At 36.4% G+C, this 20567-nt stretch overlaps 1 protein-coding gene across 1 annotated transcript in view; it reads left to right on the forward strand.

Moving 5' to 3' along the window:
• The window catches only part of zic6 (zic family member 6), a 219172-nt gene extending 200552 nt beyond the window's left edge, over positions 1-18620 (forward strand). The window contains exons 7-8 of the transcript XR_012389459.1: positions 14852-14980; positions 16065-18620. The gene's annotated coding sequence lies outside the window, so the exon portion shown is untranslated. The remainder of the gene's footprint in view (positions 1-14851; positions 14981-16064) is intronic.
• Positions 18621-20567: the final 1947 nt, after the last annotated feature.

Consider the following 20567-nt stretch of genomic DNA (forward strand, 5'->3'; position numbering starts at 1 on the left):
TGAATGGTTTTCTTTAACGCCTGCTTCCCCATGTCTCGCTTTTCTCTCTGTAAAACAGTGAGTCTTTTTTCCCTTTCAAACAACGTCAATAAATTACAACTTGTCAAGTGTCATTTCCCTTGTTTACTGCCATTTTGGGCATCTTTTCCCTCCTGTTCCTCCCAGCGTTTCACATTTAATTGCACCAGTAATACTCGAGGAGTTCACCAGTGTGGCACGTTCAGCTCTCGGCTGTTATGGCGGGGGGACGGAAACTATTAAAATATTTTCCAGGCTTCAGGAGTTTTATGTGTGTAATTTGTGTGTGTATACCCCACTGTGTTACCACCAACTATGAGAGATATAATGTAAAAAAAAGACAGTGTACATGAAAAAAAACACACCACATAGGTGTTTCTTAGGAGCCCCTGTTGTAGCTCTCCTATGCAAACTGCCTAATTTATTACATGTCAGCAAAAGCCAACAACCTTTTATTACCCAACAGTAATTTCCCATATGTTGAGTGTTTATCACCGCAGAGGGAGCAGAGTTGTAGGAAGTGTAGAACTGGTGGTTCACTGCAGATATGAGGTCTTAAATAAAGCTCAAGCTCCCATGTTGAGGGATGGCCTAAATGACTGACCCTCGTTGGTATTAGTATGTACTGTACATGCACTATTAGACAAGATCAACCATTGTAATGGCATACAGGCATTCAGTATTTTAATATGCGGATCAAAATCGGTAAAAACAAGCAAAACTGTATATTTGAACACTGAATTTGGAGAACAGTCTCACACTCTGTTAGTTTCATGTTTCTTGCATGATTCTGATCATGTTCGTGATAGGTAGCCACAGGATTTGACAATATCCGGCCATAATCAGTATTTTTAAAATCTGACTGACATCGAAGAATATTTAAATACATTAATAAAATTATAATTCTAATGAATAACATTGTTCTAATCTAATCTTTTAACAAAATCTCTCTTTTTTTTAAATAAAATACTGTTAAATAGCTATTGTTCAGAAATTTTACATCACCAGATAGGGCTGGGCGATACTGCAAAAATAAAAAATAAAATAAATAAATAAATAAATAAACAAATCAAGATATCATGTTTCATATCATTCGATATAGATAATTGTTGAATATTTTCTAACAATACATTTAGGAATATAAGGATTTTTTGTTATTCAACCAGTTTATTTTAATTTACCAACATTCCTAAAACAAATAGTTTAAATAGTCAAAAGCAAAAATATTTAAACATAATATCTGATCTTTTTATAATAAAATAAACATAAGTGTTAGAAGACTCTTAAACGTAATAAATAAAATGTTACAAAGTGTGTGCAATGGTAAAGGTAGATCAACATCTGATAATCTGTTCTGTCAATAAATATCAATACCAATGTTATCACCCAGCCCTGTCACAAGATATTAATTCCAATGTCACTGCTTCCTTAGATACAATTTTTTTTATATCAACCAAACATAATTATGCCTTGACATTTCCCAGTTCATAACAGGGTCACGCATTCAGTGTTCTCGTGTCTGATTGATTCAACAGTTGTAGATAAGTGATATTGCAGCCTCTTCGGCCTGTTTTTGACACTCTGAGATTTTCTTAGTCCAGAACTATGATTTGTGTGCGAAATCTACTTAAAGCCAAAGTGCTGAAATGACTAAAGTGTTTCGTGGGTGGCAAGAACTGAGAAGCATTTGAGTCAGCCTCTGTATGGTGCTACACAGGTCTGGCCGAAGCACTATAAACACATCCATGCTATGCCGCCTAAAGTAGTGGATTTGAGAATGAAGTTAAGAAGCTATGAAAGAGCGTGATGCAAGCTGAGGAGAACAGAAACGCCAGTCTCGTCTATTGTTGGAGAATCCCACAGAGATGATCGATTGGCCAGCCACAGGTAGACTGTCTGCAGAACATCTGTATGATCTGCTGAATGAACGTTAGTTGACTGCAAAGCCCATATTAAGTGCAGATATAAATTCATGTACACATGGCTATATTAACCTCACTGTTTACCAGTGAGAGAAATGTTCATAGAAAAAGACATTCAGCTCGACTTAGAAAATAGTTTTTGAAAGGAATAAGAAAAAAGAAGCACAGGGCATTTCTTTTCCCCGCCGGAGTTGATTTGCTACCTCATTAGGCCACAAAATGGTATCAGATCCGTCCATCATGCTCGCAGCATCCAGCAGCGGTTGATCTCAGAAACTGCACAGTCCATTTCATTCTGATCCACCACCCACCCCCCTCACGCCGAACAACATGTTCCCGCTCTGTCTTTCGCTCTCTGGCCATGTACAGTAACCGCCGCTGAGCGTGTGCCAACTGTGTTTGATCAGATGTCACAAAGCATGACTGAAACGCATGGGAACAAAGTCATTAAGACTCTGGCTCTCATATGCCGGGGTGAGTAGATGTCTGAATCATCAGGTTCTGCTTTGAGCTCTGCTGAAATACTGCATCTCCTTATTCATAAAGAAATAGGTTAAGCCTTGATGTTTAAATCAGAGGCAGCAAGTAAATCTCCTAAAATCTTTTTTTTAATGCTTGTTAGACAAAGGGATCTTGCAACGCATCTTTTAGTTTGTCATAGCAAAGTCTGAAGTCCGGCTATTTTTTTCTGCTGTTTTGATTAAGTATTCTGTTTATATAATTTCTGCTTGCTTTACAGACATAAGTCATTTATTAGTCAAATTCCAGCCTGTTCTCATTGTTTATATAGAGGTGTAAATATGTACAGTGTCTGTGTTATGATTGATGCTGAAAGCTAGACACATTAAAAAAAAAAAAAWATATATATATATATATATATTTATATATATATATATATATATATATATATATATATATTCACACACACACACACACATACAGTGCATCAGTAAAGTATTCATAGCGCTTCACTTTTTCCACATATTTTTATGTTACAGCCTTATACCAAAATGGATTAAATTAACTTATTTCCACAAAATTCTACACACAATATCCCTTAATGACAATGTGAAAAAAAAAAGATTTTTTAAAACTGTTGCAAATTTATATAAAAACAAAATATGAAAAATCACATGTACATAGGTATTCACAGCCTTTGCAGTGAAGCTCTAAATTGAGCTCAGGTACATTCTGGCTGTTTCTCAATTACAAGAACACAGAGAACGGACTTGCGTTCTTGTGAAGACCGGTCTTGCCAGGTGTCCTCAGAAGAACAAACTCGGAAGACCACGAGAACAGAGAACGCGTCCTGTGAGAAATGAGATGCTTCGTTTTTCCCTCGTTCTTCCTGATGGTCACATGACCTTCACGGGTTTTTAATGGAAACTTATTTAAACATTACAGCATTCATACAACCATTTATTGCTTTTTCCATTTTCAAAATATATACTCTGCATAAAGACCTTACAAATATATGTTGCACAATATAAATAAAACAGATTTTAATACGAATGTCAGCAACTAAACACCCTTAATGTGTTTATTTCTTTATTAAGATTTTCATGGTAATGTTTATATTCACCGTTTTATTTAGGGAAACTCCTAAGACAAATAAGTTCTATCTCTGAACTTTAATAATAAACCTATATAAAATGCTGCACATCCCACCTCCAGTTGCAATGACTTCTGGGACTTGTAGAGCGAGTTTGGTGCTAAAGTCTACATCTGTGCGTCCTCAATATCAAGAACACATCTGGGAAGTTTCACGCGTCCTCTGTTCTTGCGGTCTTGAGTATTAGAACTGAACTCTGGCAGCTGATGATGACGTTACAGGAGAACATGAGAAAGCAAGATCGCTGAAGAACGCATATTGAGAAACAGTCTCTGTTTCCACTGATCATTCTTGAGATGTTTTGAAAAGGCATACACCTGTCTATATAAGGTCCCAGGGTTGACAGTGCATGTCAAAGCACAAACCAAGCATGAAGACAAAGGAGTTGTCTGTAGACCTCCAAGACAGGATTGTCTCAAGGCACAAGGCTGGGAAAGGTTACAGAAAAAGTTCTGTTTCCGGTGAGCACAGTGGCCTCTATCATCCATAAGTAGAAGATTGGTTGGAACGACCAGGACTGATCGGGGGAGAAGGGCCTTAGTCAACCTGATGATCATTCTGTCTGAGCTCCAGCGTTCTTCTGTGGAGAATGCAGTCTGTATGGTAGAGTGGCCAGACGAAAGCCACTCCCTGCCTGGAATTTGTCAAAAGGCATTTGAAGGACTCCCAGACCATATGAAACAAAATTCTCTGGTCTGATGAGACTAAAATTGAACTCTTTGAAGTAAATGCCAGGCGCTAATTTTGGAGAAAACCAGGCACGCTCATCACCAGGCTAATACCATCCCTACAGTGAATCATGCTGGTGGCAGCATCATACTGTGGGGATGTTTTTCAGCAGCAGGAACTGGAAGACAAGTCAGGATAGAGGGAAAGATGAATGCAGCAATGTACAGAGACATCCTGAATGAAAACCTGCTTTAGAGTGCTCTTGACCTCAGACTATGGTGACAGTTTATCTTCCAGCAGGACAGCGGATGCCCTTCCAGCTGCAACCCAGTACTGGGAAACTTCTATACCCACTGATTCACACACATACACTATGGCTAATTTAGTTTATTCAATTCCCCTTTACCAGATTTCTTTGGACTGAGGGGAAAACCGAAGCACCCAGAGGACACCTACGTGAATACTGGGAGAATATGCATTTAAATGAACAATAAAGCATTAAAATATATTTTTTGAGTTGCTAATCCTTCTCCTACCTCCAAACTTAACCATAACATTTTCTCAAAAATATGTGCGGTATATCAAGCAACATGACAACAAGGACAGTAAACAATTAAACTCAGCAATATGTGATGTAGCAGGCAAGATACAATGGTTGTACGAAACTGCATACTTCCTTTCTTTATTGTCCTTATTCTTTAATGCGAAGTGCACTCATTTTTGTGATTGTTTTAGAACTTCCGATTCAGTTGCCTATGGGAAAAATGACTAGGAATAATAAACCGAAGAAAATGATCAAACTACTTGCTTTTTTGTTTGCATGACTATACAGAAAAAAGCAGAATAATATAATAAGAAAATATTAGTTTGCAACATCAAGCAGCAGAACGAGCTGATTTAATGTCTAAAAATGAATGAAAGTGAATGAGACCAGAAACAGATGCAAATGGCTGCACCCGCTCGTATGTGAAGAATAAGGTGAAAAGCACAGGTGTCAAAGCCAGTTGCTGGAGGGCCGCAGCCCTGCACAGTTTAGTTCCAACCCTGCTTCAACACATTTACCTGTAGGTTTGAAACAAGCCTGAAGGAATCAATTAGTTTGATCAGGTGTGTTTAATTAGGGTTGGAACTAAACTGCAGAGCTCCAGCCCTCCAGCAACTGGCTTTGACACCTGTGCTTTATAGTATGTGAACTACACTACTTTAGACTAGTAGAACATATCAGTTCATAGTAAAGAAGAAGATTTTGTATTTGATGGGCACTTTACTATGCAGCCATGATAAGAGGATTTATGAGTCAAAGTGAAACAACTGAAAAACTGATGCTTGTTGGTCATGTGATTATGACAACATGGTCAGAATTTCATTCATTATAAAAAATATTTATACTGTATACAATTGTTTAATGGTTGTGAATCAAATTTCAATTGAAATGCAGTATATACACAGACAATGTGTGATTACAAAAACCTAAATGAATATTTGATTTCACTCCCTTAATGACTAAAAAGCAATGAGCTCAGGCTTGAGTATTTTATTTCATGTGTCTTAACTTCAAAATAGTCAAATTTAAGTTTTAAAATTTGTAACAAATGCAAGTTTTGCAAATGTGATGCTTTGTGGTTTTTTATATTTCACAAAAGAATTATTGTGTAAGCAGAAGTGGGAGTAAATCTCTCATGTGCAAGTCACAAGCAAGTCTCAAGTCATAACCTTCAAGTCTCAAGCAAGTCAAGTCAATTTTTGTCAGACTCAAGTCAAGTCAAGTCAAGTCACTTCTTATTTCAAGTCACGTCAATTCAATCTAATTATACATTAGATAAAAAATACAAAACTTAAATATAGCATTTAACAGATTGTTTTAATGTAATCTTTTTTTGATTAAACTTAATCCCTAACATGTCAAAAACGTAAACGTTCAGTGCTTCTCACAGGTTTGAAATATACTTGCGGTGGTAGCCAGATTGAAACACACCATTTACCCACATCACATAATAAGTTATCTATATGCGACAAACAAAACATATTACATTTTTTTTTTACAATAATTTCATTTATTTTGACAGTGTTATACAATGTTATATTAAAGTAAAAAAAAAAAACTGTTAAAAAAGACATCCACTTTCTCTTACCTATTCAGCAACCATGTGCACCGCTGACGGATCAAATCTGCTTCTCTCTCTTTCAAGTTCAAAGCAAACTTGAATGCAAAAGCATTTTAGATATGTATAAAAAACAGCCTATGTATTAGCTTAATGACATCTTTAAATTAATAAAATATACAGCAAATGAGAAATAAATGACAGAAAAAAGAATAAAATAGAATATCTCTAAAAATATTCATAAATAATCATATTTACAAGATTCAAACGAGTAGATTATTTATAGAAGGCTAATGTGTTCTACTGCTAATTGTGTAGGTATATTTTGCAGCTAGTTTAGACCAGTCATTTCGTCCTCTCCGAGTATACAGTAAAGTTTTTCAGAGTCGTTTAGATTCAAGAATAAATTATTGAATGTTTCTCTCGCGACCGTGCGAGCAGTCAGCTGCAAAGCCAAGCAAAAGTAGGCTTAAATAAAAAAATGCAAAAACGTTTATGATTAACGAATAACAGCTGTAGAAAGCAAAAGTCAAATCCTGGACATTTTAGGACATTTAGAAACCCGGCCGGACTAATTTTTTAAGTCTTAAAAAGGCTCGTCTTTGTGGGACTGCAGTACAGGGATGCTGACAGTTCACGGGCACACAGAACAAAACGAATAACGAGAGAGGATTTTCCACTACATCGATCGCGGATGTTTGGTTAAATTAGGCGGATACAAAAAAAGAGTAGAAGAATGATCATAACTGTAAAAATGTGTCACTAAATATACTTAGAGGGCCCACCCAGGTAAAGTATAGTATGTGTGGCAAGCACTGAGTCAGACTAAATAGTATAAACTTTCCTTAGCCGTCTTGTTTGTAATCTTTAAACCCGTAAACAAATGAATCATTCAAATGAATTGTTTAAATGAATCTAATAAATCATTTAAAGCGATTCTTCTTAATGAACCGAATGATCCAGTCCAGCAAATTCAACTGATTCTTTCGGACCGATCTAAGAACCGTTGTTAATTCTGTGCATGCATGACTTTCGTTTTTTTTTTTTTAAATGCATAATATATAACAAACGGTTATGTATTTAAGAAAAACAAGTTATTTCAAAGTCATTTAACTCAAGTCCAATTCAAGTCTCAAATCATGACAGTCAAGTCCAAGTCAAGTTGAGTCTTTTCTGGATATTTGTCAAGCAAGTCTCAAGTCCTAAGTTTTGTGACTTAAGTCTGACTCGAGTCAAGTCATGTGACTCGAGTCCTCCATCTCTGTGTGTAAGTAATGGTTAAATAATTGCAAAAATGTATTTTTAGTTTTTGAAGTGTAGTTATTTTTAACCTCATAAATGTGAACAAAATCAAAACCAATTACATGACAACAGAAAAAAATTTAAATGCTAATGGCATCATTTCAGTGTTCGCAAAGAATAATTTTTAAATTGCTCATAGAATTTCTTTTAGATAAATTGTAGTGGTGGGCCGTTATCGGTGTTGACATGCAGCGTTAACACAAGACTTTTATCGGACGAAAAAAAATCATTTATCTATTCTTAAAGTTGGGTTGGGAGCTGGGTCTGTTCTACGCAAGCTATGATGACTTTCACCTTGATATTTTTGTGCGGATGTATACCTGACCGGTGACCCGTCTGACAAAAAAGTGCCCTTCTGAATCAAATCAGGAGGATGCCCTTCTGGATCTTTTACTTAGAAGACACTACTCGCTATGTTTACATGGACATCTGTAATCTAGTTGTTTGCCTTATTAGACAATGATATAATTAAGGTGTTTACGTGAAGTGCTTTCATGTAAGAGTTTCCTATAATTTTGGGTGACTTTAACTGAAGTTCGGCAGTTCCACTTTCCCTCATGAACATTTTATTCATGCACCCATGACAAACTGTGGTATTAGATGCAAATAAGGAGTAAGTACTGGTGAAAGTGGTATGGAATTTAGTAACGCACACCAAATGGAAAGAAAAAAACTCCAGCATTTTGCGGTGTGTGTGTGCGGTCCTTTACTGACAGCAGTGTTTGTGGATCTTGTCGGAAAATATGGCGCAAAGTCCTACATGACATAATAGTTTGATTGCGGTATTTACTTCCAAAATGCCACTAATATATGCATACTCCTCATGTCTTAATTTCATTTCTGTTTAGTTCGGTTGTGACTTTAATCGCATTAAGGTCAAAAATAGCTGTTTCAAGCTTATGTAGGCCTACAGTTCAAAATTTATGTTTAACTAAATAAACAGTTAGTAAACACAGGTAAACCATAATTTATTTTTATCACCAGTAATAGTAGAACAGTTTCTCAAGCAGATTGTGATACATTTTGGAAACAGGAGATTAGCCCCTGGTCTAATGTACCACCTGGTTTGAGAAACTGGTTCTCAAAGACTTACTTTTAGTCATTCATTCATTTTCTTGTCGGCTTAGTCCCTTTTATTATCCGGGGTTGCCACAGCGGAATGAACCGCCAACTTATCCAGCACATTTTTATGCAGCAGATGCCCTTCCAGCCTCAACCCATCTCTGGGAAACATCCACATACTCTCATTCACACTCACACACTACAGACAATTTAGGCTACCCAATTCATCTATACCACATGTCTTTGGACTGTGGGAGAAACCCATGCGAACGCAGGGAGAACATGCAAACTCCAAACAGAAACGCCAGCTGACCCAGCAGAGGCTTGACCAGCAAACTTCTTGCTGTGAGGCGACAGCACTATCTACTGCGCCACCTACTTAATCATTATTTGGGTAATATATTACATTGGGTAGAATATCTAATATTCTGAATGCTTTCGGCAGAATTCAACTGAGCCATTTTAATCTAGATTAATTTTAAGATTACAGTGAGAATAATCTAGATTTAAAAATCTATCTATGCCCACCTATAATAAATTGTCAATATTGCACAATACAGCAACCTTCCACATGTTATTATCTACAAAAACATAAGTAAATGTAAGTTTGGTCAAAGCCAACAAATTCTCATACAAATATGTTGAAAATTCAAACTGAATGCCTGTGGTGTGATGTCAAAAGGATTTTGTTCCCTAATGAGCGACTATTGTTCTTCCCCAAACCTTTAGGGGAATTATCAGTCTGCTGGATATTTTTATCATAACTTTCCATAATTACTCACGCATGCAGCCTTCTGCTGTGGATAATTGGGCTTTGCGTGTTGCATGTTCATAGGCAGCCAATGTGCTGTGCAGTACTGTATTCGATCAGGTTTGTATTAGTTGTGTGTGGAGAGCAGTCACAGTCTGACCAGCAGCATGGGGGAGTTTTACTGGACCTCCAAAATGAAACAAACAGGCTTTATTTGCTCTTTCCTACTGAGACACAGGGAAATTATTAGCCACAAAGTGCTGCAATAAAGAATTGATTTTCCAGGCCTGATGAATCCAGCATGTTCCAGCTGAGGCTGCTTCTCCTGGGCAGCAGCAACCCACTTTATGGGCATTGAGAGCAGGAGGAACTGGAAATTGGATCCTTAAAAAAGCCCTACCTTTCTCTGCAGGCTTCATGACTTTCATATTGTCATATATTGATGTTAACTGTCTCCAAATTGGATATGAAGATCTCAGGCTTTTTGAGTAAGTGTTTATCTAGCTGTTGAGAGAGGGTAAAGCGTCCGTCATGGGACTGCTCAATGGTTGAGTCTTGTTTCAGTAATAAGAGCTTCATAATTGTACTACTTTCCTGAGATATCATTGCAGACTCCTTTCATGTCTTAATTACAACACAGTGAGATCTGAAAGTTCACTTGAAGCCTTTTCTGGAGACCAAAACAAAGTGAAATATTTTTAACTCTCTTATTTTTACTCTTGTGCCTAATAATGTGGATTTCCTGAATTTCGATTCAATTTAATGCTGTGCGTTTCTTAAGGCAGAGGTAGTGTTTGCTTCACTAGCACCATAAAAACAGTTGTGCAAGTATCAATTGGACAAATAGCTCAGTCACCAAGCCACGCTATCGGTTCAACAAATATTGGTGTAATAGGATGGCACACTTTTACCTTTACTTTCTTAAGAGAGTAAATGGTATAAAGGTTAATGATCGATATTCATTAAAAATATATGTATCTGTATACATATTTAACTTTAATTTTTAATGACTTTTTTTCATTTTCATATTTTTAAAAATGAAGATTTTTTTAATTTATAAAAAAACATGAACAAATTTTCATATCAGCTGTTGCCAGTTATAATTTTTGTTGACAATATGAGAATAATGATTTTTTTACAGTATTTGCCATCATTTTAATACAATGATTTATCATTTGAATATGGTTATGTGTGATGTTCATCTAAAAAATAAATAAATGAAAGAAATATATCCGTTTTATAGGCAATGGGAAAATAATGACCAGGTTTTAGTAGCATATTACAAATTTTAGTGCCATTGGTTTCATATTGTAGAGTTACAGTAAAATTTAGGTTTAGCAAAATCTAAAACTTTATATCACAGTATTCTATTGTCCAACTCTCTTGATTTTGTTTTGTTGTATTTTGGTAATGTAGTCAAAGTCTTATAAAGTTAATATCAGCTGTAATCAGACGTTACCTTTTCGTGACATTAAACATTGCAACATTAAATACCAAATAATGATCATTAAAATAATAATCAGTTTTTACATTATTTTCCAGAATTTCGAATGCAATTCATTTTTAATCGTAGATAGGCGTATCACAATAATCACTATATCAACTTATCACACAACACATGGACATGACCTCAATCATTTTTTCGTAATGCAATTTGTATCGCCCATACATAAGAACCAATTCTAGCAACATTTCAGCTGATTGTGCAACATGTTTATCTCGATTGGAGGTGCCAGTGTCAGTATGGTTAAAAAAATATTGTAGTATAAATTACTTTAGTGTATTTTTATGTGGGTGCCTTTCAGCTGAAAATAGATTTGGTAGCAGATATCGCAGCCTCTGTTACTTTTTATCTTGTACTGTTTTGTCAACTTTTAGGATATGCGTTTTTATATTCTGATTCCAATGCATACCTATTCAACTGTTAAAATGACTATAATTAAATTAAATATTCTTAAGAATAAAGTAATCTGTGTTCTTTGTAAGAGTGTACTTGCATTGTGATGATATTATATTGTAATTCTGGCATTATATAACACGTCTCATAAAATGGCTTTAAAATGACAATAATATTGTTTATTGCAATATATTTTGGTGCTATATATCATCCAACAAAAATAAATATCATGACAGGCCTAATTGTAGACTTAAAATAATTACTATTTTCCTGATTTAAAGTATGTATTGTAATCCCTAATGTTACTTTAGCCAAAATATTATAACATTTTTATGTCAGCTTTGAATGAGTATCGTTTTATAGAAAATATGAAAATAGTTTTTTTTTTATACCAGTAATTGTAATGTAATTTATTACTAATAGGAGTATAGTGCTGCAATATTGCTCATATTATCTAATAATCTGCTGTAATCCAACCATTAATATACCCTGACAGTTCAAAATGATTTTCTAGTGGTCTGAAAAAACTTTTGACGATTCACTGATGAAGATAATTGAGGAATATATTTTTTCTGTATTCGTCAAAATAAAGTTTTCTTTCAGATTAGATCTCATTTATGACCAAAATCAACATTTTTGAAATGTCACAATGTAGTCAAAGCAATGTGAAGTGGTCAAAAATATGTTTGAATAAACATTTGCCATTGTGCAAGTAACTGCTGTTTTTTGATGACATCACATTCATCTCTTGCAAGAACACTGTTTTCATTCTTTTTAGCCAGTGCTCTTCTGTAAACAGGCGGGTTTAGTCAATTCTCAATCCAAACAAGTCTTCCAAGGCATCATTGTTTCAATGGCCCTCACTACACCAACAACAAAAAGGCAGTCAGTGACTTTAAGGACGTATGCTCTTTAGGAAGCGTTCTCGCTCACGCTAAACGTTCATCCACTGGCTAATTAAGTGCTCTGAAAGAGGGCACATCAAAAGGAGCTGTGCATTTGGAAAGGCTTGCACCGCCTCTCGAGTGCAGAGGTCAGGCCTCTTGGAGAGAGAAGTTAGGATATCCCAGCTCCAGACCTCTGCCTGCTAACCCCTCACCCCAGTGGAGATATCAAAGCCCGCGGAGCAGTGGGATGCGCAGCCATCCCAGAACAAAAACAGGAACACTTCAAAGCGCCAGCTGGAAAAAGACAAGAGAGAAGGCAAGAGGAGGAGAGAAAAATAACACAGGACAGCCGATATCAAATTCCCTCTTATTCTGAGCATATTCCAGAAGATGAATATAATTAATATCTCAGAGTTGTCATGCGTCTAAAGTACTCTCGCTGTGCCGCAGCCTCGCTAGAAGAGATTTAACAGACCTGAGCATTCTGGACTGTGGAAGAGAGAGAAGAAAGGCCCTTTTCCCCCTTCATAATACCCCTAATGAAGTGGCTGCCGCTCCTCCAGTTCTGGCCGTGGCCTTCAGCAGGCTGCTCACAATCTGTTTAATGATGGAACGGGGCCGGCAAGTGCACCAACACTTCCCAGTGAGCCACAAAGGGAGATCACAACCCTCATTCTGGACGGGCAGAGAGGCTTAGAGCCCATCGACCTTATGAGTCTGATCCCTGGTTGGAGAGGGAGACTCCTTGCTAGAAGAGTCCACACTTAACAATCCACTCAAGACATGATAAAAGACAAAAATGCCCTTATGATTCTTTCCAAAATTGTTAGAAATGTCCTGTTAAAGGATTGGAAAATTTCTCATTGATTACAAATTGTCATGTTCTTTTAGATTTACAAAACAACAAAATTAACAAAATTATATTTTGAAGAATGTTTCAGCTGTTTTTGTCTGTAGTAATGAAGTCAGTGTTCCAAATGATTGTGAATTTAATCAATACAACTCAACTGGTGCAGCATGTTATACGACTTTTGGAAGATGGAGATAGATTTTACCCTTGTGCATTCATATGGAATCTTCTTATGCATTCTTATTTTTGTCTTTCTTTAGTTTACCCTTATTTTCTGTTTTTAAATTAGTTTTTCTCTATGTTAAAAAAACAATATTTAATCCCTAGGCCATTTAAGCAAAGACTCACACATGCTTTTTTAAGAGGCTTCGATATTGTTGCCAAGGCTTCAGAATTTTACATATTTAAAAAATGTAATATTTTGGCACTCTTTTTCTGTTTCAAGTTTTGCCTGAGGAGCAAATAGCTTTGTCCCATTTTCTCCATTTGAGCACTGCAGGACAAATAATTTAAAATTATGCAATTCCAATGATGTGTGTGTGTGTGTGTGTGTGTGTCTGTGTGTGTGTGTGTGTGTGTGTGTGTGTGTGTGTGTGTGTGTGTGTGTGTGTGTGTGCATGCGTGCGTGTGTGTGTGTTTGTGTGTGTGTGTGTGTAGATACTCTATTTTGTTTATTTATGCTGAGAATGTGTATGTCTGTGATTTACTTCTGTATATGGAGAATGGTAAAACTGAAAATAGTTTGAACAGAGAACATTTTGACTGATGTCTATACACAAACTAGATTTTTCAAAAATGCAAGTGTTTCTCAGTATGACTTTCCTGTCACGTCATGTGGTTTAATCTGAGAAAGAATTATGTTTCTATTTAAATATTTGTGTTGCCATATTTGTAGTTTTGTGTAGTTGGGCTAGATTGTACATTAATGTCATGCTACCTCCATGTCCAAACTGGACCTGAAACAGCTAAAACACTACTTATAATAGTCTTTAAGATAACATAAGGTCAGCACCAATAGCCTAGTGGTACAGTGCGTTGACATATTGCACGGATGTGCTCAAAGCGACTTGAGTTTGATTCCCAGCTCGAGGTCCTTTGCTGATCATTCCCCTCTCTCTGCTCTCAATGCTTTCCTGTCTAAAATGTTTACTGTCCTATTATAATAAAGGTAAAAAAAAAAAACATGAGGTTGACCAAATTATATGGGAAATGTTTATTTTTGGGTGAACCACACTTTTAACATTAAACAACAACAACGTTCACTTACTTTCCCAAAGCAGCCAGCTCAGTGTTTTGATGCTTGGACTTACTGCATGCAAATTATTGACCACAATGGTACCCACAGCTGCACCCGAGCAGCCCGCCACTTTCATGTGTAACCCTTGATCCCATCACCACACCACGTCATCGTCATCCTGACATTGCCCCATTTGCCACCACATCCCGAAGGATGGATGCTACATTTACGCCGTGCTGTTGCTTTAACGAAATACACCAGCCTGTTCACTATAGCCTTGCGATGTTTGGAGGGCCAGAGAAGAAGGCAAAAGCAAACAGTCTGTTTCATCCCTCTTCTTTTGGGCCTATTCTACGTATTGTGATGCGAGTGTGTAATGTGCCGGCGCAGGGCGGGGGGAGAGTGGGCAAGCCGTAAGGGGGTAAAGAACCTGATTGCTTTAATCTCAGTGTTGTGCGGCTTTGGCCTTTCATGGGGCACTGAGGCTGTGTGATTCAGAGTTCTGGCCCCAGCTCCTCTCACCCGCTCATTGTTCTCCACAGAAAATCAATTCTCTAAAAGACCCCTCCTTAATCCCGTTTTTCGCTGGCCACAAAGGCCACTTGTGTGCGACCCCGCTGGACTATGGACTGGGATGATGTGGATGTCTGCTTGGATTCCAAGCCTTTCAGGTAATGCCGGCTCTCCTTACTTTATAGTGCCAAGCGCAGAACTCGACAGGAAGACTTTTGCGATCATAATTTCCTGTGGTGCGCAAGACGGTCCCTCCCCCTCGGCTCACCCCACGCCCCCAGAATAGTTTTAATTAGGCCCGACAACCACAGAGAGGAGGGATCAGTCTGCAACAATGACTGTCCCTTTGAACAGAGGACACAGTGACCAGAGCTTTTACTCTGTAGAGAAGCAGAGAATCAAATTATTATGCATCTCATAACAGTCATGCATAGAGAAGAAGTAAATGAAGCTCAAAGGACTCAGAGGTATATGGGTCAGTGTTGTATAATGTGTTCACCTTAATGTAAAAAAAAGTCTAGTTGCAAATCCTTTTGAAAGTTCTTAGATGGCCACTTTTTCTACTTTGGTTATTGTTTTTAAATATATTTATGAAGATTAAAGGTATTTTTGAAATGTATCTTGAATTATTCATTAACCAATATCTTTACGGTTTTGAAGAGCAGCACCACATCCTTTAACCTGATCTAACTTGTCATGAAAATGATATTTTAAAGACGCCTGGCTTTAACGCACTGTCTGAAGGAATTGTATTTTTAAATATAGTTTCAGCATTTTAGTTATTTTCAAATATAAATAAGCTGTAAAGCAATTTTGTTTAAATATTTATTTCTAAGAAACACTAAAATATTATACTAAGACTGTATTTTTGATAATGATTTTTCCCGCCTTGTAATTTTTTTTACCCACCATCACCACCCACTTCTTCAAAAAAAGCTATTTTTAATTAAAATCAATTCAGTATGAATTTGAAAACTTTTTAATTATAGATTAGAGGTGTATTCATGTCATTAAATGTGTGATTTGAATTTGTAATATGTACTTTTAATAAATGACATGATTGGCGAAAGTGAGTACGATGTCAGTGACACCTACATTCATACAGGACAAATATCACAATTATTCTTTTTTTCACATATAATAATATAGAATGCTCGCCACGGTTGAAGGTGCTATTTCTAGTGTCAATGCATCTGTTTTTGATTAAATAGCTAGAATTCAGTTCTTTCTTTATATTCCCAGAGAGTCCGTGGATCAAAACCTCCGTTTGACTGCTGGGAAAACAGAAGCCAAACATCCAAACAGCTACCAACAAACCCCCAGGCCCTCGTGGTGCATCTTGTTCATGTTTCAGGTAGAATTTTAGATGTCCTCGTGCCTGTTTGCTTCATGTTGGATGAGAGCGTTCTCCACCTGTCACGTACGGCCTTTGGACAGGCCCTGACATCTGCTGATCTTTATATTGAATTCATACATCAAAACATGCTCCGGCTCTGCGACCGCTCAACTTCATCAGTCGGCTTTGATGGAGCATTTCTAGCGTTCTCTAAAGACTAAGAGCTGGCAAAAAAAACATCATCACAGCACCGATCTCCCCTAATTACAGTCAGTTATATCTTTAAAAGAAAAAGCAAAATAAACCTGATCAAGAAGACAAAGGAGTAAGTCTGTGGAGGAGGTTTCATTACCCTTCCCTCTCTTTACCTTTCTCTGTGTTTTTCACTGAAAGGGAACAAAGACGGAACCCTACCGATTGAAAACTAGCAGAACAGTGAAACAACAGGACACAACTGATCACTCATGCATGGTTGGGATTAGGATAAAAGTATAAAGAGTGTGGAGAAGAAAGAGCACAACAAAAGGAACAGGGGACTGACTAACTTTTTTCTCTTTCTTTTGAGGTGAAAGGAATCAAAAAAAGGAAGGTCTGGCCATATGAAAAGATAGAGAAAGAAAGATTAACAAATAGAAGCAGTCCTTTTTAGCCTCGGTACGCTTCCACTTCTATTTCTTTTAACCATGAACATGAAAGGCGGGACTGAGGTTGTTGCTACCAGAACTCTTCATCTCAAGACATCATTTTTAACTTTAGAGACTTGCATTGGTGCAGAGCAACCTCCATGGGAATTTTGTCATGGCACAAGCACCGTTTATTGTGATTCCGGTTGACCAACTGGCTTGTGAAGTCTGAAGAATGACACACCAGCTAACAAGACAGCCATCCTTTCAGCCCCCGCCTGTACTAAGTGGAAATAATCCAGAAATACTTTGCACATCTAGTCTGCCTTGGCCTTCATCCAAATTGCACTCTATTCTTTTTAATCTCCCTTAATAAAAAGAGGGGATAAGAGAGAGATTAACATCTGTGCCTTTTTTTCTTCCGCCACGTTTGAGTGGACAAATGTGAATGAGGGGAGGTAATGACAAGCCCCTCTTTGACGTTGGCATCATTGAGGGGGGGTCTGCGTGGTGTCTACGTTCGGGAAGCTTCACAGATAGATGATCTAAAGGCAGAGTTCTGGAGCGTTTGGGTGTGTTGAGAGCTCTTCATTCGGGATGGGAGTTTAGCAGGTCATGCTCTCTTCAGCTAATCGAGTTATATATGAGAATTGTCACGTATTGATCACATTTTTTTCCAATGTGTCCACAGCTTATGACATACTTAACTAAAAGCATCCCTAACTTCAGAGGATATCAATGAAACTGTGTAGACTGCTTTTGTAGTACAAATTACATAGTGAAAAGTTGTAGTTTATGACATTTTTAGATTATACATTGTAAGTATTTTGACTTTTTTTGATCACTTTTAGCTTATTTTTGACCTACCTTGTTTATCACATAAACATTTTATATCAGTTGCCATACTGATCTAAAATATTAAGTTATTTGATATCAACAACATTAAGTCTATTAAACTTTACACTACATCAGTTTTTCGCAAACTGGGGATTTGTGAGTTGGTCAGATAATTAATTAAAGATAAAAATAAATAATTTGAATACAAATATTTTCTATATTCTAAAAGATTCTTATTAGAATGTCAAATGATTGAGATATTAACCTAAAATCACATTGATAAAGTTGCTACACCCTTAAAAATAGTAGTTCTGCCCAACAAACATGCTTGCATATTCCTGTTGGTAATAAAAATGATGCATTAAAAAAAAATATGGTAAAATATTGACCAACCCAATCCTTGGTTTAAAAATGATTAAAACTTAGGGATGCACCGATCGATCGGCCAGAGATTGGTATCGGCCGATAACCACATTTTAAGACTTGATCGGTACTCGCCAATCTGGCCGATCACATGAACCAATTGTAAGTGTCCATTTGCGGATTTACAAGCAGAGGAAGATTCATTTGAACTTTTTTTCCCTTAAAATATGCACTCCAAATGTGGGTTATGCGCTGTTAAAGTTATTTTAAGCTTGAAGTATCAGAATCGGTACTCGATTTCGGCCAATTAGCATGATGAGGAATCGGTACTCTGTATGGGCTTCAAAAATTCTGATCGGAGCATTCCTATTAAAACATCATTCAGCATTTAGGTTTGTCTATATTTATCTTAAATTTGGGTTGAAACAACCCCTATTTTTTAGAGTGAGCCAATGTCTTCAGGTTTAATGCATTTTTTTTGTCAAAATTGTATATGATACAATGAAGAGTAGTCATTTATTGCTGATATGTATTCATCCAATTAATACTAAAATAACTCTAATCTCATTATGAGTGTTTACAAGTATTTAATTTTTGGAATCTAATTACAAAATCCAGATAACATATCATCAGCTAGTACCCAGCACTGGTTTTAAATAAAAGAAATCTATACTGCATATGATTTTTTGTTCTATGAGACATGCTGAAACAGATGTGATGCTTATAGTGTTTCAACATTTCACTATATGAAAGGTGACCAAGGCCAACCATTTTTAAAGAAAATTTGTGAAATTTAACCTGGTTAATAACATGCACATGTTAAGGTTGCAGTGTTTTTGGAAGTAGATAACATCTAATGTCTGCATATTTGGCAGTATACAGTATCTCTCATGAATAAACATGGCATCTGATGTTTGTATATGTATATCCCTAAAGACCATCACATTGCATATGCATTGAGATTAAAGTGTGCTGCACATTTGCATTTTCATCTTGTTGCTAATCACTAAAGAACAATGCAGTTAGACAAACGGGGCAAAATAAATCACACTCAGTCTCTTCTATTTACATATACACAAGTGCGAAGACAAACAATAAGTTGTTGTCTGCAGTTCACTTAATAGCCACCGGTGTCGCCAATAACAAGGTTTTCTAAATTCTCCTCGAAGCCCTTTTAAAATATTGTTCTTGTACTAGCGGTTTATTGATCTACAGCTCTGTAAGAGGCAGCTGCTAATAACGCCATTTAACAGATGCTCCTCAAGATGCACTGCACTCTCGGGCTCTGCTAAACGCTCTGATATGATGCAGCTGTTTCGCCTTTTACTGCTGGGATTCTCAGTGGCAGACAGTGTTTCTTACTATGCCCGAAGCTACGTGCTCATTAGCGTCTCAGTGTCATAGTGGACTCACAGCCATTATTCAGTAGGAGACACACATTCTGTTCTGTGCTGAGGCCAAATGCAATAATACATGCACACCAGCCTTCACAACAAGGACTGCAGCATGAATTTTTAAACTGCATATTGTAAGGTTTACTACGAATTACAAATACACACGTTTCATTCAATACTTTTTGTAGGCTTGGCTCATTGCCCAGCACAAAAGGAATAATTCACCCATTTGATGGTATGCTACTGATGAATTAGATTTTTCTGAAAGATGTAAGACTGTATGTACAATATTATTTCTCAGTTGGCAGTAGTAATGTGATTTCTGAATAATGTTATGATTAATTATGTGTAATGTTTATGAGTAGTGTGGCATCACTTTGGTTTAATTTGGTTTAGTAATCTATATGTGAAGTTTATGTGCAAGGGTGCCCAGTATGAATGAACAGAAATAACATCAAAATATGTGATGAAAACACTATAGAGTTCTTCAGTTCTACTCTTGGAGTCCCACTTCCTTGCAAAGTTTATTTTCCAACCTACTTCAGTATATACTTGTGTATTTCTTTATTATACTGAAATGCTAGCTTGACTTCTTCAGTGTTTTTATGGTTGAGCTCTGTTGGATAGTGGGCATCCATGAGCAGGGTTGAAGACCTCTACTCTGTTAAAAAAAAAAAAAAAAAAAAATATATATATATATATATATATATATATATATATTGAAAAAGTGTTTTATTTTTTATTAAATACAATTTAATGTGCATTTGTGTATATTAAAAGTAGTACGTTTTAATTATATACACACACACACACACACACACACACACACACACACACATATATATATATATATATATATATATATATATATATATATATATATATATATATATATATATATATATATATATTATAGATGGGCATAGATTATTTTGTTTAATCTAGATTAATCTCACTGTAATCTTGGAATTAACCTAGATTAAAATAGCCAATTTGAATTCTGCCGAAAGCATTCAGAATATTTGTGCTACCTAAATAATGACTAAATATAAGTCTTTGAGAACGGGTTCTCAAGCCCGGTGGCGCATAAGACCAGGGACTCATCTTCGGTTTCCAAAATCCATTACAAACTGCTTGAGAAACTGTTCTACAATGATAATTGATGTTTACTAACTATTTACTCGGTTAAACA

This window comes from Danio rerio, chromosome 14 (genome assembly GCF_049306965.1).
Source record: "Danio rerio strain Tuebingen ecotype United States chromosome 14, GRCz12tu, whole genome shotgun sequence".
NCBI lineage: Eukaryota > Metazoa > Chordata > Actinopteri > Cypriniformes > Danionidae > Danio > Danio rerio.